This window comes from Melitaea cinxia, chromosome 28 (assembly GCF_905220565.1).
Source record: "Melitaea cinxia chromosome 28, ilMelCinx1.1, whole genome shotgun sequence".
Taxonomy (NCBI): domain Eukaryota; kingdom Metazoa; phylum Arthropoda; class Insecta; order Lepidoptera; family Nymphalidae; genus Melitaea; species Melitaea cinxia.
Genome location: NC_059421.1, coordinates 6,753,321 through 6,761,005, shown reverse-complemented (window position 1 = coordinate 6,761,005; position 7,685 = coordinate 6,753,321).

The window sequence follows — 7,685 nt, the reverse complement described above, 5'->3', positions numbered from 1 at the left end:
GTAATGTTACCTTTTACATTTTCCCGGTTAAACGGATTTAAGTAAAATACTTAATAAATTATACCTTGTTATGAAGTTTACTTTAAAAGTATAGACGTACAATAGTGTGAAAATGTTACATAGAAAGAAATAAAAGGACAGGAAAGAGAGAAGCTAGCAGGTCTTGATTTTGAGCAATATATTTACTGATTTACCAATTAATAAGGCTTCAAAATATTTGTAAAATTTTAAATGTTGTATTTCCTGACAAATGTACGCCAATGTACGCAAAAGGGTATCAGACCTAAGATCGTAAAAGTTAAGTGTACATTCCACAATGGCAGAGTAATCATTATTCTGTACGCATTATATATCTCAGTATGAATTCCTTTTAAGAAATGAAATTCAATTTTGTTTTAACTCTCGTGCCACAATCACGCATACCCGAAGGGGACGAGTCTTCTAACTAAAAATGATAGGAGTTATTGAATAAGAATTATAGCATTAATAGATAAAATAAATGACAGAACCCGGCCTCTAGACTAATATCATTAAAAAAAATTATTTGTTGTAGGTATATTCGTAATGGATTAACTCAAAACTACGGCACAGATTTTAAAAATTAAGAATAGAATGCTTTGTAATCACCTAGTGACATAGGCGAAATTTCAACGGGAGTAAAGAAAATTTAATTTGTGTCTACACGGGCGAATCCACGTCGGAAAGCTAGTAGCTATACTTATAAGGTCCTTAAATGAATGACATGTCTTGGATGGCGGGTTTTTTCTGCATCGAACGTAAGCTATTGAATGTCATATCTTGTTCTCGTGAACTGGTAAAATCTATTCTCATAAAAATAAAGTAATATAGTATTTTAATCATGACATCATTCTGTGTAATTATTGGCAATTCAACTTTATAAACTCAACTCTCAACTTGCAAATATATAATATTGAATTCTTTTTATGAAAATTGTACTCCAAATGTTGTATCCAATTGTATATGGTTATCGTAGGTGATGACAATGTGCTATTGCGAAGTAACGTTATTTTAGAAATTAGTAAGTCGTATTGTTGTATGTAATTAAACCAACACAAGCTAGATAAGATAGTATGTAATCATGTTCTTACAGTAATAATAAAGATATGTACATACATTAAAATGAATCGCCGATATATAAGTACGCACTTAACTTCCGAACGACTGAAACAAAACCCTTTATAGAAAATTAAAAAAAAATGGCGGTTTGGAGTTCGCACAGTCAAGTAGTAGGTAAACAATTAAACGTCATGTAGCGAATCGCACGGATACAATACACAATATTATATACTATTAAATATATATATTATGTACAATAATAATCGATAACTAATTTGGTAACAACCTATCTAATTTCTAGCAACAGAATAAATGAAATTGTGATACAGAGCTTAATGCACCACGCTGCTCTATTACACATTGATATAAATATTTGGATCATTTTTATACTTGTATAAAGATTGGGACGAAGCCCGCGAGATCTAGCCTCGTTCATGACGATTTATTGTATTGTACATACGAGATGTTGTCGTATTCTCAGCGTCACTTGTCTTTGCAGACACCCCACAGGCTTTTCAGGACATTGCAAATAAAATATTTAAATCGAAAACAGGTTCTAATATCAAAAACTATCCCAAAATATTATAATAATATACTAATATTATGAAGCTGAAAATTTTGTTTGTTTAAACACGCTTATTTTTGTGTCGGATAGCCAATTATAGGCTATTTTTTCAACGTTGGAAAACGCGGGGCACAGCTAAAAGTTGAATAATTAAAAAGCTGAAAAGTTTTTTGTTTGAACGCGCTAATCTCAGGAACTTTAATTCATTTTGTAAAATTATTTTTGTTTTGAATAGTCCATTTACCGAAAAAGGCTATGGCTATATATTACTTGAGTGTGTTGTTTTTTTACTTAAATTAATGCGAATCAAACTGCGAGCCACAGCTAGTAGTTAATATGTATAAACGAGCATTATAATATGAAGTCTTTTGTGTTCAAGTTTACTATATAAAATGTTGTAAGAATCGGGAAGCAACTATTAAAATTTATAATAGTTACTTTAGTTACTGCAAATTACAATTAAATTAAATACATTATAGTAAAAAAAATGCCGCAGACAATAAACGACATTCATAATATTTATTATTTTGATTCTATGTAATTCACAAATATAAATCATAAGGTGTAATAATTATACTATTAAAAATCTTAAAATAATTGAATTACGACGCTTTAATTTTTTTTTTTTATGTTTCATAAAATTGTGTCGTTGTTTTAAAACAAATATTTTTTTTCCATATTAGGTATAATTGTATAGTAGTAGGTTAAAAAAATACTTCCACCGAAAATATTAATAAAAAGTGTAAAATAAAAATAGTTGTTACTTACATATACACATCAAAAGCACCGCTTTACCCATAGCTGCGTCTAGAGAAGAGGAAAAATTCTTTAACGCTACACGGCGGGGCATTTCGTAGCCCACGACTACGCTAGGAACTGCCTACACGGAAATAAATTTAAATTTGTATACGTAATTTCAGTTTCATTAATCGAGTATTAGATAAAGTGAGTATGTCTTAGATCCATTTGGACTAAACTAGGGGAGATTCTTGTTTTTTTAACTTTTTATACCGAACGTTTCGGTGGTGTGGCGGACATTTTGTGACGTCATGGACAAAATCAATCCTTTCGGGCATGCGCAAAATTTCTCCTTGGCCTACTTCAGAGCGTCGGTCTGAGTCGTGACCGTGGCAGCCATGTTTAATTTTATCGTCATCCCAAAATGGCGATTTTATGAATGAAACAAGTTTTATTCATTCAAATGTTATTTTTGGATATGCGATTAATAATGAACGGTCACTTGGACGTATATTAAAGGTTTCTCGAAGTCTGGCAAAAGCCTTAAGTTTGAAAATAAGTCTCGCGTAAACATTTTTATTTTTTCCGTATTTTCTTTAGATTAAGATCATATTCCTTTTTGGCAAATTTGATCACGAAAATATATTCTGCAAGTATTATATAATATATATATTTCTTATAACATTTACATTTTTAAAAATGAATTATATTGTCTTATTCGTTGAAACTGTTGTTATAAATAATTGTATTTACTAGCAAACGAAAAAAAACGATTTCAATTACATTGACAAGTAACACAACGTAAGTAGACGAAAAAAATCATCAGTCTCTCATCATCTCATTTGGCACTATTGAAAGCCATTAACCCTAAAGAAGAAGAAGACGAAAAAAATTAACAAACGCACTAGTCGTCACTACGATTTTCGAGGGTTTCCCTGGATTTCTCTGGGATCCCATCATCAGATCCTGGTTTCCTTATCATGGTACCACACTTGGGATATCAACATTTCAACAAACAAATTGAGAATTAGGGCTGGCATGTCTGTGTAAACAAAAGTCCCTAAAAAAAATAAAGAAGTAAAAAAAAATATTATCAAAATCGGTTCAAACGACGAAGTTATCCCCGAACATACATAAAAAAACAACAAAACAAATATATATACATTATATATACATATATATATTACGGTCGAATTGAGTAACCTCCTCCTGTTTTTAAGTCGGTTAAAAAGACTGACGATATTTTAGGGGTCGAGTATTTATCACACAGTTTGTGATACATAGCTGATTACGTCATGATTATTATGTTAAGGGTCGTCCATAAATCACCTGAGGCACGATATGAGGGAATGATGAGGGAATGAGTGTGAAATAAAATAATTTTTAACAAAAAAAAACCGACTTCAAACAGGAAACTAAAAAGTGAAAAATAAATTTACTTAGTACAAAGTAATTCGTATTTTGATTTAGTTAATCAGAAATGATTAAATAAATATTTTATAATTTTGAAGTCGGTGCCAAGTAAAACAATAACTACTCTAGTATCTACTCGTAAGTTGTACTCACTTTTCTTTCATAATTTGTTTCATTGACTATTAGGTTGAATACTGTTATTATTCTGTTATTGTTTTGACATATCTAATAATATTTTTTGTACTTGTTTGTTGTGTGTATGTTGTTTGTATTTGTTATTGTAGCCAGGTTGTATTTGTATTGTATTTACTTGGCACCAACTTCAAAATTATAAAATATTTATTTAATCATTTCTGATTAACTAAATCAAAATACGAATTACTTTGTACTAAGTAAATTTATTTTTCACTTTTTAGTTTCCTGTTTGAAGTCGGTTTTTTTTTTTTTTTGTTAAAAATTATTTTATTTTACAATTTTTAGTGATGCGTAGACCTAACAAGGATGCTTTTTCTCTTGTGTCGGGGGACCGGAAACATACACAATACACAAGCACAAACACCCAGACAATGACAAACATCTATAGGGCCAATTCAAATATCTGTCGTGCGCGGAGATTGAACCCACTAACGCCAGCGCAACAGCCGGTGCTGTGACCGCTGCGCTAACGCGTCGACATACTATGAGTAAAGTTCGCTATCAGGTTTACGTAATAACAACCGGGACTGACAGCCTAACGTGTTCTCTGAGGCTAGGTTGGGAGAACCACAAGGATTAACAACTAGACCGAAAATAAATATTTGTATAAACATAAATATCCACTCCGAGCGGGAACAGAACCCGCGACCGTCGGTGTTTAGGCGCCGCCGACACGGCACATGCACCATTATGTCAAACAGCAAAAGGTAACTGCTGTAAATTGTTGAGAAATTCCCTCGAGTGTTTATGGGCTCCATCATCAAACCTGGTCCTGCGACACAGATGATCACACAGCAGGTAATTGCTATAAATCGTTGAAAAGTTCCCTCGACTATCTTTCGTCTCCATCATCAGACTGTAATGGCACTTGCAACTCATATAGGTGCAAAGTTCTCATCAATAGAAACGAATTAAGTTCAAACAGCAGGTAATTGCTATAAGTCGTTGAAGAGTTCACTCGACTATCTTTCGTCTCCATCATCAGACTGAAATGGCACTTATAACTCATACATATGCAAAGTTCTCATCAATAGAAACGAATTAAGTTCAAACAGCAGGTAATTGCTATAAATCGTTAAAGAGTTCCCTCGACTATCTTTTGTCTCCATCATCAGACTGTAATGGCACTTATAACTCATACAGGTGCAAAGTTCTCATCAATAGAAACGAATTAAGTTCAAAAACCAGGTAATTGCTATAAATTGTTGAGGAGTTCCCTCTACTATCTATCTTCTCCATCATCAGATCGACTCCAGACCTTTATTAAAAAGTAGTGCTTTATAGTACTTAATGAAAACATGATTAAATTTACTAGTCACCCTTACGATTTTTGAAAGTTTCCCTCGATTTCTCTGGGATCCCATCATCAGATCCCGGTTTCCTTATCATGGTACCAAACTATGGATATCTCCTTTCCAACAAAAAAAGAATTTTCAAAATCGGTTCATAAACGAAGAAGTTATCCCCGAACATACATAAAAAAAAATATATATATATATATATACGGTCGAATTGAGTAACCTCCTCCTTTTTTTGAAGTCGGTTAAAAAATACGATATAACACAAGAAGAGGAGAGCTAAATAAGCTATTTTTTTATGACCAATACTTGTAGAAGGTTCTTATGAACCAAAAAATTACATACAAAAATCAAGATAAATTATAAAATAGATTTTCTAAGATTATCTCAAAATTTTTTAACATTTATATATGTAGTAGGTATACATTTAGTTTCAATATACGATTTTACATGAACATGGATATTGTAACCGCTGGTCACACGCGACGGTGGTTATATTGAGTTAGATAGGTTAAGGTTATTTTTTTTTTGTAACGAAATTATGCCGATAAACGGTCTAAATTTGAGCTTAGATAGGATAGGTTATTTTTTTTTTTTAATTAATTTGTCGTTTTTCACTTCAACGTGTTTTTATTTTTAGTTATTTACTGTCATATATTCAGTAACAATTATTAATAATGAACTGAAGTATTGAACATTTTTCGTATATAGCAGTAAATAAGTAAAAATCAAATATATTTAAGTAAAAAACACAACATGAAATAAGGTTGTATGGTCTTAGATCTTTGCCCTTTACATTTATTTAGACAAAGACAATGCATTTAAAATGCTTACATTGCTTTGGAGCGAAACGCTGTGGCGCGCCATTTTTTTTAAAGCATCTCAGCCGTAAAAACTTCAGTTGTATCGTTTGTTTAAAAACCGTGTGAAAACGTTAAAATAACGTGTGAAATGTGAAAATAGGGTGTGAAATTTGAAAATAACACGTGAAAGCTACAGAACAGAGCATGAGTAACGTAAGTTGTTTCGTTTGTTGGTCTTGTAGTGGAGATCGTTTTTACGTACTCCTGTTCGAAAATAACTTGTTAAAGCTGCAAAACGGAGCATGAGTGGCACTTCTTACAGCGCTGGAGCTAAGGTGGAGTCAGACGCGGAGGTCAAGGATATTATAATAGCTTTAAATTCTTCTTCTAATATCAAAACTTAAACCATGGATATCTCCATAAAATCTCCATAACCATTGGTTTCCGAATAATGGCAGTGTTACCTAGTGTAGCTCTTCCTCCACCCTCCGCCCTCCAGCTCCCTAAACCCCATAATTCGATGGTTATTAATCTAAAGCATAGCCGCCGACGTCGTACCTGTCCCACGTGCGCGCGGCACGCCGACGACTACGTGTGTCGCGAGTGCGGGGACAACTTCGCGCGCAGGCAGGGCCTGCTCATGCACGTCACCAGGACGCACCGGAACCCGCCCGACGTACATACTACACTACACACTAAACACTACCCACTAAACATTACACACTAAACACTACACACATTCCCCAATTTCAACTTTATTTACCGACTTAAAAAAAGGAGGAGGTTACTTTGACTAGCCTGTTGGCGCAGTTTGTAGTGACCCTGCTTTCTGCTCCGGGGTTGTGGGTTCGATTCCTGCCCCGAGTCGGGGCATACATGTATGTTTATATATGTATGTATATAGATATTATATATGTCGCCGCGGACGCTAGTCGGACTTCAATATTACAAGCTTTGATTGAAATTATAAAATTGTTTGTAATTAATGAATGATATCTTAGTGAATTAATTATCTGTTTTTTAACTTCTTGAAGTAGTTAAGTACCTGTGTAGTTATTTTTATTTTTATGTAATACTTTTGCTGTTTAAATTGCTGAATGATTAATGTTAAAATATTATTGTAATTTTAAAAGTCAATTTTATGCATTGGTACTTTGATTTATTCGTCTGATAATTTAATTCAATATTGTAACAATCCTAATGCGTGTGTTCCCTCGACCAATAGAAACGCAGTATGACAATGTCTTCATGTAGTGTATACTGGCGGGAAATCGAGTTGACGTATATTCCGTTTTTTTGGAAGAGCCTTATTTGGTAAACAAACCCCTGTTAGTCGTAATTCACGTTTTTTCCGCATTTATCACTCACTTTTACAACACATTAGCTTACGGACATTTGTAAAACTCCATTTACTATTTATTTCACTAAAAACAAATATCAATTTATCATTTTAAACATATCATTTGACAATAATATTAATAGGGTCGACTTTTTTTTTCTAGACACAGTTGCTGCTTTTTGTTGTAAATTTTATTTTTGACGTCTTTTTTACCGACCATTTCACAAAAACGAAATATAAATTAGTGTCCTTTTATG